The sequence below is a fragment of the Helicoverpa zea genome, chromosome 9 (assembly GCF_022581195.2).
Source record: "Helicoverpa zea isolate HzStark_Cry1AcR chromosome 9, ilHelZeax1.1, whole genome shotgun sequence".
Classification (NCBI taxonomy): Eukaryota; Metazoa; Arthropoda; class Insecta; order Lepidoptera; family Noctuidae; genus Helicoverpa; species Helicoverpa zea.
The window spans coordinates 1,949,694-1,961,099 of NC_061460.1; the positions used below are offsets into that span (position 1 = coordinate 1,949,694).

Sequence of the window (11,406 nt, forward strand, 5' to 3'; positions counted from 1 at the left end):
CAAAAAATACGTGTTTTACATAAAGATAAAAATTGATAGATGACCCCTTTTTCGCTCGTTCATATAAAACAAGAGGGAGATAAAAACGTAAGATTTGACATACATGCAGCATGATTTAAAGGGTTCTCTTAATAATAGCTCGTTTTCCTTGTGTTTCTGAGCAAAAGGTACGTTTTTTCATACAGTTCCATTTTTTCGTCCTAAATCGAAAGAGGAAAGTCGTTGCGAGAGAAATCTCTGATGGCATGTCGTTTGTATCTGATTTCACTGGCAGATACGCGTCGCGGAAAAATCATGGGCATACTAGGAATATACTTTTTGTCATACTAAGGCGAATGTGTATCAGTTTTGTGATTTCTATCATTGTCGTGTCAATCTGATAGTTGTATTCATGCATATCTTTGCTAACATATCAAACAAAAGCTATTGTAATATGTACAAAAATCAACTCATTTAATTTGTTGGTATGATTGTTATACTTGTACCCCGCGGTTCCACGCGGGAATCTCTCCCCGCAGTAAAATTTTTGTCCATTCAAAATTACAATACAATATTTAACAAACTAGAACCTTCCTTCCATTCCTAATTCGCCATTCATCAAAACATTCACCCACACAGGCACAGAAAAACGCACACAACGACACGGGACATAGTAAAGAAAGTGTTTCTAATATAATTTGAACAGAGTCACATTGTTCATTGTTCATTGATACGTCGTGTCGAGTGGTGTCTAGTCTATGGACGGAACTGTGCAATGAGGCTGTTCATGACTATTTCCTTAATCCTACTGTGTTTAGTGGACAAAAGTTATGGTGGTTTCAAAGATTTCCTGACCAATCTACCCAGTGAAGTCGCCGTAAGTACTTTTGTGTGAAAACTGCACCTTTTTCTAATCAAACTGTGTGGTAAATGTCACTAAAATGTAGATAGACTTAGTACAATCACCTACAAAAGTAGATGAAGAAATCTTATTTTTCAAACCTGCTAAACACCGTATCGTTAATAACTTCCCAGAGTATTTATCTACTATTTTTGAGTAAATTATGTTGAGTAAATTTTGGCGTTTATGTCGTTACGAAATTAAGACCCTTTTCCTTGGTAGACAGTTTAGCAAAATTTTGATTTGTTCAGCTACTTTTGACACTGACCGTACCTCCAAGTTATCTGTTAAAATAAATATTTTTAAGGGTTTTTTTTATGTATGTTGGCATAATATACATAATATATTGTTTACTCATATGGCTTTGCTTTGGATCTTTATCTATTGTCCTTTTTAACACAGCTAATTGCAATTAATTTATCCATAACCAGATCAAAGAAATCTCTTATCTTGGGCGTAATCTTGATATCACTTTTACTACAAAAAGTGCAATAGTCATTTATATCTGTAACCTTAATGGGTTAGTTACCATGAAACTGAAATAAAGTTTTCTATCCAGTTTTGGGACACGGAAGAAAACGAAACCTTACTTTTATAGTAGGTAATTAGCTACAATAATTATTTATGATGAACTAAATAATATTTATTCTAGCTTGTAACAAATTCGGGTAATCAGCCCAGACTCCACAAAAGCGAAGCAGAGTGGAGAAGTTTTTAAACATGCGATATAGGTAATTTAAAATAAATAAATTCAATCAATAAAATATGTTAAACATACCATTATTCTTATAGTTCAATGTAGTCTTCTTTAGCTCTGAAATATCGTTGTCGTGTCATACGAAAGACGTCTACTGCTAGACAAAGGCCTCCCCCAAGGTTCGCTACGTTGCTCGATCTTCAGCAACCCGCATCCACTGCTTCCCGGCGGCCTTGGCCAGATCGACCGTGTATCTAGTCGGGGTCAGCCCACGCTGTATCTTCTGGGTCGTATCGATTGCTAAAAAGAAGTAAACAGGTGTTATATTCTTACAATTCAATTTATTCAGATTTTTTTTTTTAAAGGTTTAAGAAAGCAATAAAACAATTTTGTATGTCTTCGCTCAGGAGATCCTACTGAGTGGGCGGAGAAAATATTTATTTATTAAGAATTAGCAACTCAGATACATACAGACAAAAATATGAGAAACAACAGTTGTACGAGTACGAGTATGTGTTAGTGTATGTATGCTCTTAAATGAAGGTAGGGTCAAATTATTTTTAGCCTATTCAATTTTGAAGATGTTTGAATTTCGGAATTCTTTTGGTTGTTGAAAAACTTCTCCGCTACGCTTTAGTGGATTCTGGGCCCTAAGGCTTCAAAAAACCTACAATTTGGAAGCTAATCTTTCTGAATAAAAACAGAAAGAGTTTGACAATACTATCATTCCAGGCGTTGGACAGCTATGGAATAATCTGTTGTGAGTTTGAATTTTTATAAACAAATACGACTGTATTACGACGGAATAAAGTTCTGTTTTGATTGGCGTGTGTGAACTAAACTGGGAAGTTTTAAGTGAGTATTTTTTTATCTTACATTATTTTATTTTTATTTTTTATTATAAATATAAAATAATCTGTTTACATTATTTTGACTGTGAAATAATGGCATAAAATAGTATGCTGAAGATAATAAGTCAGTCCAATGTTATATTAAACTTTGCTTGAGCAAATCAATCTCATTTACACATTCTAATCTACAAATCCATTCAATTATTATCATAACTAAACTCTGAAAATCTACTACATTGTATGTATGCAATTTTGAACTCTAATGCGCTACAGATAATGTTGTTTTTTGTAAGGATTTCTTTAGAAGGGCTTGGGACGCTTTATGTGATGCGCTCGCGTCTTTGCAGAAAGCATTCAGCACGGCTTGGACATCTATAACTGATGCTATCCACAGACCTCACAGGATAGTCCGTCTGGGGAAAAGAGGAAGTAAGTCAATAAAATATATATTTTACTAGCGACCCGCCCCACATCCTTGGCAGTCGTTACTGGTAGTCAGAAGCCAGTAAGCCTAACACTAGTCTAACCAAGGGGTATCGGGTTGCCCGGGTAACTGGGCTGAGGAGGTCAGATAGGCAGTCGCTTCTTGTAAATCACTGGTACTCAGCTGAATCCGGTTAGACTGGAAGCCGACCCCAACATAGTTGGGAAAAGGCTCGGAGGATGTACTATTTCCCACTATTTAATAGGTGTTATGAAACACAAAACTTCCTCTTGAAACACTCTATCTGATAAAAAAAAACAGAAGTTAGAAGATTTAAGCGTGAAAATGGATATAGGGACAGAAAAAGTGACTTTGTTTTAAACTATGTATTGAAGTATCAATATAAGTATCAATATCAATGTAGTAATATTCGTCGTGTTTTTGGTAGCCTAGTGGGCAAAGCACCAACCTCTCAAGTATGCGGTCGGTTCGTGAATGGTTGACCATCTTTTTAAGACGAGTTTCTCCGTGTTTGGCTGTCGTATTTACGTTCCAGTTAATAAATATTGTTCTACAATCGATAAGCTTCATCAACATGTATGTTTGAAACAGTAGATGTAATCTTCAATGAAAATTGTACCTCCTAATCATGGGCCTTTACCCCTGGGCCTGGGTTGAGGAGGTCAGATAGGCAGTCGCTTCTTGTAAAGCACTGGTACTCAGCTGAATCCCGTTAGACTGGAAGCCGACCCCTAACATAGTTGGGAAAAAGGCTCGGAGGATGCATGGGCCTTTACCACTCTTTATAAATTAACACATGCCAAAATTTTCAGGATTGAAAACATTACCGACTCAGGCAACTGAAAGGACAGAACCGCCCCCCACTACACAGCCTTTCAAATTTTTGAGAATCAGTACGGAAGGTCCTCGGGTGACCATTCCGTTAATAACGTCACCAAGTTTCAGGACTTTCGGAGATTGGAGGAGGATGCAGAACGCACATTATGTTGTGAACAAGAAGAACAGATTTGATGGTAAGTAATGGATGCTGCGGTCATCTACCTGTCTCCTACAGGTCCTACAGGTTGTAGTGTTACAACCCCCATTTTCAGTGTGCGTCTTTGTGTGCAGACTTTGGAAGAAGGGATCTGTGCATAATTTTTTATTTTTTTATTTAATAGTTTATTAAATGTGCGTACACACACAGAACCCGGACAATAAGAAAAATTGATTTATTGGTAATTATAATGCATTAGAAAAGTGACACCTAATCATGGTCTCATAGTTTCAGACGGTCTATTATACGATAAATAATATTTTGCTACTAGGTAATACAAAAATAATTAATTTTAAATTATAAGAAAAAGTGAGATAGAATCCAAAGGTACTTAAAAATGGCATTCCTAGCATTAACATGTGTACCTAAGCGTGTTTTAAAAGTATCTTAATGTTTTGAAGCGTGCAAAATTAATAAAAAAAATAATTTTCTAATATATTTTTTCAGGTAGGTTGTACTTACGGTATTTAGTAGATTTAAGGGGCAGAATTCCCAAAAAACAATTTGAGTACCTACACTCTTACTATGCTTTCTTAACATACTTTTTAGGTAGGTACATAACAGTGTACAAATTATATGACGTTATTTGAATATTTAAATTTATAGATTCGTTTAATTATTAATATTATTTTTTATAATGTATCTTCATTGTTTTCAGATATGAGTAAGTTAAACATAGAATATATTTATATTATATGTCTCTAAATAATAACAACAAATAATAATTGATCAAATCTTTTATCCTCATGTAATTTTAATAAGATTTAATATTAACATTTAATTATTGTTTTCTTTTTAGTGTCCAAAGAGTCTTTTCGCAATGCTAGACTCTATTTTTAAAGCAAAACTATAAAAAAAAAAACTTTTTGTGCACTTAGGTCGAAATAAATGCGTAATCATCTCTTATAGTATAAGTAAGTTATTTAATAAAGATAAAACTAATTTTAAGTCTCAATAGGTAATTGTTATTATAGCAAAAAAAAGAAAACATTGTCGTCAAAAATTCGTTCTCTGGGTATCACCCATCTCCCTATGTTAATTACTAGCCGACTTCCCATGGTTTTGCCCGAGTCACGTGGGAACTACTGCCGGCACAGGGATAAAATATAGCCTGTGTTATTCGAGAAGAGTGTAGCTGTATGACAATGAAAGAATTTTCAAATCAGTTTAGTAGTTGCGGAGCCTTCAGGGTACAAATTAAGAAGCAAAAAAAGGTTTCCTCTTTATTGTAGAAGTACTAGCCTCCGCCCGCGGTTTCGCCCGCTTCAAGTTCGGTTATATCGCGTTTCCAAGAGAACTCTTCAAAATCCTATATATTTCAAGGTCAACTCTATCTCTGAACCAAATTTTATTGAAATCAGTTCAATGGTTTAGACGTGAAAGCGTAACAGACAGACAGAGTTACTTTCGCATTTATGATATTAGTAGGGATAAATTTTTATATAAGCCCATATAATTTCTTTACACAATTGAATATTGAATTATTTCATTGTTTACAGATCGAGACCCGGATATCATATTTTTACAAACGCCTAAGCCAGAAACTGATAGATATTATATTAATGATTATCAGACTGAAGAGACGTTTGTTCCACTATTGTATATTTAATAAATATTACATTTAGGTTAAAACAATAAATTTGTTAATTGTCTTAAGATATAAAAATTTGGAAATCTTTTAGTTGTTTTATTGATCACATTCTTAATAGTAAATAATATGTTCGCCATTTAATTGGTATGTAAAATTTGTTTTATAATTTGTATTTTTTTTTTCACTTCGTAAGTATGTATATAATATATTATGTAAGAAGGTTAATAAAACATAACTCTTCTTGGAAGTAATAAATAAATTAAAAAAATATTTAAAAATTCATCATCTAATTATCAAAATTGAAGGTTGTATGGCCCAGCCATAAAATAGTAACAACAATAAACGAATAAATGAGAATGAGGAACCAAAAAATATTTGTTGGACATTTTGGAACGTTAACGCCTAGAGCTATCGTTATCTTAGACTCATGACTCTTGCGACTCCTAAAGACTGATAAATGTCTACAGGAAATTCTTCTGTCTATATCAGTAGCCGAATTTAGTGTAAGTATGGGTTAATACCCCTGTGTTGTGTGATAGGATGTGTTTAGGGAGGCCTTTGTCAAGCAGTGGACGTTTTGTGTAACTAAGAATTGTGTGTAGAAACTTATTGTACAACTGATAAAATTTAAATTATTTATCAAGTATGCAGTCTCTTTTTTATCGAAAGCCATCATCCCGCTGTGAGTGCAGCGTGAGGGAATGTCAGACTCTTACTGACTGATGGTCAGTGTCTTTCTTAAGCCCTTTATGTACCGGGGTCGCGGAAACTCTTTCGAACAATCCCATATCCCTGGCTGCCTCTGAAGATACATAGATATTTTACTTCAATTTAATTGAAATATTAATTCCAATTATTTTCGCGAACTATTCAATTAATGTAATACCAAAACATAGTTGAAAAACTTTTAAGAATCTTTTTAGTAACACAAACAAACTTTTATTTTCCCCAGTAAATACAGTTTACATACAAAATAAAGACAATTAATAAATAAGGAAGTATGTAACTTCCTCTTTCATATGTTTGTTTTTAAACTTAATATTGAAACGTAACAAGTTTAAGATTGTCCGGTCTTTAAGTCATTCACAGTTTGTCACCACAATGAACAGATATATGCAATTCCTTAATGTGCAATTAACTTTAATGTTCTTTAATAATTATAATTCTGTGTTTTGTGATTCTGTTACTAATTCGGAGGTAAGATAATTTTCTTTGTTCAATTTTTGTTTGCACCTTGATGTTATCATTTTTTATAATTTTGGAAGTTTTAATAATGTAAATATTTTTATTGTTCTTAATTCCGTATTTTGTTAGTACCTATATGTTTTCTTTACATTATGGTTTGGTTTGAAAAAGAATGTAAGACTTAGGTATTTTACGTATCTGTCAACGCACCAATCTTAAAAATTTAAAAAGTTATACACAGGTTGCCTGCTATAATTTGTATTCCCAATAAAATAGGAGTTAAAATATTTGTGTACCTATTGTCTAAATTTATACTATGTAACTTTTGCACTTTTGTTTGCAGGAGGCTTTCAAATCAACATGGAGTATCATTAAATCGAAGGTCCCGGCGACCCTAAGTATTGACAGACCATATAAAAGAGCTGGTAATTCATTAATCATATTATTCCATTTAATTATATCACAAAAAATCACCGATAGGGATCGAGCTACCGATGTTTTTTTTAGTATTTCTTGATTCAATTTTGTTTTAAAATTTAATTTGTAAAATATACTTAAGTATGTATTACCTATGTAGATTATATTAACATTTTTATATTTTTTTTGTCAAACTTTACGAGGCCGACATATCGCAACAGTGCACAAGCCTCATGCAATAAAATATATTTAAAAAAATGTGAAGACGTTAATTCCACATTCTAAACATTCACTATCTAAGTCATACTCTATGACTATTTCTTGTATAAAAAAACATTGACTTTTTTTAGTATTGCCATATACTCAAAGTTCAGGAGCGTCAACATACGACCAGGCTACAGAAAGGCATGGATACATTATAGAAATACCCGTCATACAAGAACCTAGATCCAGATTTCAAAATAGATATAGGATGATACCATCGCCTATCTACAACTACATAAGAGGTATATAATATTTTTATTTAAAAATTTACCGTCAGTTGCACAAAGCTCCATTAAAGTTAAAGCTTCCTTAAATCTATTGCTGACTCTTTCTTTGTCAAAGTCAATAAAAAGTGTCAACAATAGATTTAATGAAGCTTTAACTTTAATGGAGTTTTGTGCAACTGACAGTAAAGTCTGGTTTTACAGTCGCACTGACGTCAGGCAACATTATTCAAAGACAATTTTGTTTTAAAATAATTATGAATATGCGTTTAGCGTGACTGTAAAACTAACCTTAGCGCCTCCGCACACTGTAAATCAAACTATCGGCTGACAGTTGGTTGATGATAGTTTATTTTGAAGATTGTCGTAAATTCAATAAAAAAAATCACTCAGTCTGATAAAGGCCGGATATCTGATCTTTGTAATCTTCAGACTAAATTCTAAGCCCGATCATACTATCGGCCGACTAAAAGTTTGCAGTGCATGGGGGCTCTTATTATTTTATGTAATAATCCTTCACTAACGTCAAAATTAAGAATGTGCATTTTTCCCCATTGTGTATAAAAAAAAACGTGCTAAAGTCAAAACTTTTGCTAACGTAGCACGTCAATTGTCCGTTAGGCCCGGTTGTTCGAAGCTCGGCTATGTCAAGGCTAGTTATTCAGTGAAGAATAGTAGTTTCCTTCCGTAACACCTATATCGATTGATGTGAAAACCCAAGAGAATTCATAAAATATTGAAATTTAAAATAACCAACATCTACCTAATATGTACATACATCATATTTTGAAAAAACCCTGGTCTAATTAAACCGCCGTGTAAAATATTTTTGGGCAACAGATTGCAAAGATAACCGACGACTTTTTTTAACCGTGGTCAAAACTGACTCTGGTAAAATTTTATTTTTAACTTTACCGTAACGTTCGAACAACCGGGCCTTAATGTTTTGTTAAAACTTAACTGCTATACTTAATTGTCTGTAATTAACGTCACTAGTGTAATATTAACCTATTTTATGACACCCAATCACTACAGGAAACAGAAGAATTGAAGACCCTTATCATTCCAAGTTGAGTGTGGGTTCGATACCAGAAAATGAATTGGCAATCGAACATCCAAGCAAGAGTAAGTATTACTGGTAAATTCAAAGTAAACCATATTATATATAGTTGCCCATTAATGTCCTGTCCTGTGCCTCGATAAACTGTAGGTCCCGTCTGTCATTGAACATCTTTGGCAGTCACTTCGGGTAATCAGAAGCCAGTAAGACCTACAACTAGTCTTACCTAGGGGTATTGGGTCGCCCGGGAACCCGGGTTGCTGAGGTCAGATAGGCAGTCGCTTCTTGTAAAACACTGGTGCTCAGCTGCATCCGGTTAGACTGGAAGCCGACCCCAAAACAGTTGGTAAAAGGCTAGGCAGATGATTGTCCTGTCAGTATCCCAATTGTAAAATGGGTATGCAAAGCATGACTGCTGCGCATGGGATGTCGGGTTCGACTCCCGTGACGGGCTGAAATCATGTTATGTGGGATTTGAGAGACTTTCCCAAAGCCATTTAGAGTGGAAGTTTTGGTGATACAACTTGGAGAAGAGGTAAATGTCGGTCCTGCGGATTACCGACCCATCAGGCTGTGAGAGTGTGGGAATAGGGAGTGCACCTGTGTCTGCAAATGATTGTGCTCTATAAAATGTCCTGCGTAGATAGCTGATGTTCCCGGCCTGTACAATCGGCCGGTATAATCGGCCTGTACGCGAGTATTATTATGTAAGGAGCTAGCTACTTATGTTCTATACAAATTACTTCAGGAAACAGAGAATTCGCTGAGCCATACACATCTTCAGACGAGGAGGAGTCTCTATTGGAAAGTAACTTTGATATTGAAAAGGAACACGTGGGTGAGAATTCTTCAAAAACCCCTTATGCATGAGTTTTTGGGGAAAAGTGAACTTTTAATAATTTTTCATCCTTTACAGAAATTATCTACTGTCCAGGCTCGAAATAAAGGAATTAATATACTTATATTTATATAGCTTTATAGTATCTTACCATGTTGCCTTTATTCTTGCATGTTTTTTTCAGTCTTGTTTGTGTGTCTTATTCTTGCATGTAGCACGTTCTAGCTAATTTTGTTTGTTTTCTCCTTAAAGAATATTATGTATATTCAATATGTATAATTAAACTGTATTTCTTGCTGCAACCAATTAGATCAATATCAACTACAACTCTTACTTGGTCCGCCGGGTGAAAAGCCATTTAGCCGTAGGAGGTTCCAATATTATAATGGGAACGGCCAATAATGTTTATATTTAAGGTGAGTTTCAAAGGTCCTTTCTATTTTGCCACATTTTAAGGGTGGGTTACACCATGTTACTACAAACTATTGATTACATTAATAGCGTCCTAGCCGATTGTCATCTGTTCTCGGCCAGCTGCGCAGGACATATTATAGTGCACAAGCATTTGCGCAGACACAGGTGCACTCCCTATTACTTCACTCTCATAGCTCGATGAGACGGTAATTCGACCAAATTGGCGGTTAGTTTGACGGCTGGTTATGGTTTGATTATTGTTAAATGCAAAATAAATGGTGCAACCCACCCTAAAAATGTATCTTATTAACGTGTAAGTGATTTCATAAAGTGGAACTAATGTAGAAATGTAACGACCTTAATAATTAGTTTTCGTGTAAATTAAACGAAAATCTAGATTCTGATCGAGAAAATTAAGTAGTTTGCTCGTAAATAATGTGGTTATTACAAATTACTTTCTTAATTAGCTTCACAATTTACAAAGATCTAATCAGAACTGGTTATTAAGGTTACTCATATAAATTAATATTGGAGTAACGAAGCCAAATATTTTATACTATGTAGTAGGTATCTACTCATAGTTGACTAAAGCGCTTTCACACTAGTCAATGTATACGAGCGACAAAAAATAATGGTACAAACGTTGACAATTGAAATCGCGCGACAGTTTTTTTGAGGCGTATTCTTCGCGCGGCACATTCCGCGAAATTCGCTAGTGTGAAAGCGCTTCTTAATTTTAATCCATTTTTTATTTCAAAGGAATATTATAGTAAAAATTGCATGACTTGTTTTTCCTATATTTTTACTGGACGCATGCCATTTCGTTTTCGAGGTGAAATATCTGTAGCTTGCTATATCCGTGCATGGCATTCCCTCATAACGCATGCGTAAGATTGGGAAATGGGTTACTTGGACAGTATTATAAAATATTTTTTATCAAACTTGTAATTATAAACTAGCTGCTTCCCGCAGTTACACCATCGTCCCGTGCCAACCACTTTCCGTAGCTAGAAAAAATACAATCTCATTCAAGGATAGTGTAGCCCTACCACTAAATATGTATCAATATTCCCTCTTTAGTATATAAGTATAGATGTATAAATAATTCCAAGAATTTTAAATAGATTACTGTGTATTTCAGAACCTGATTGGTTTGAAAGACAAGAGGCAGCTCCCTCTCCCGTGTCTAAGAAGTCTGAAGCCCCCTCCTATCTGCTTGACTTCAAACTCTTTAGGATACATTTTTTTTACAATCTTGTTTTAAACTTTTTGTTTTAGGACAATTTTTTAAATTACAATTGTACTACGAAATAAAAGTGTTTGTTTTTTTTTGTATTAGTGCCTACAAAAAACTTAAGCCCAAGTTCAGCGACAAATAAACGTCAGTTTTCCTGCAGTTTCACCCGTGTCCCGTGGGAGCTACTGCCCGCATCGGGATAAAATATAGCCTATGTTACTCGCAGATAATATAGCTTTCTAATGGTGAAAGAATATTTAAAATCGG

At 34.4% G+C, this 11,406-nt stretch overlaps 1 pseudogene; it reads left to right on the plus strand.

The window, feature by feature from the left end:
• Nucleotides 1-719: 719 nt before the first annotated feature.
• LOC124633549 lies at nucleotides 720-11,168 on the plus strand (annotated as a pseudogene).
• The last annotated feature ends 238 nt before the right edge of the window (nucleotides 11,169-11,406 follow it).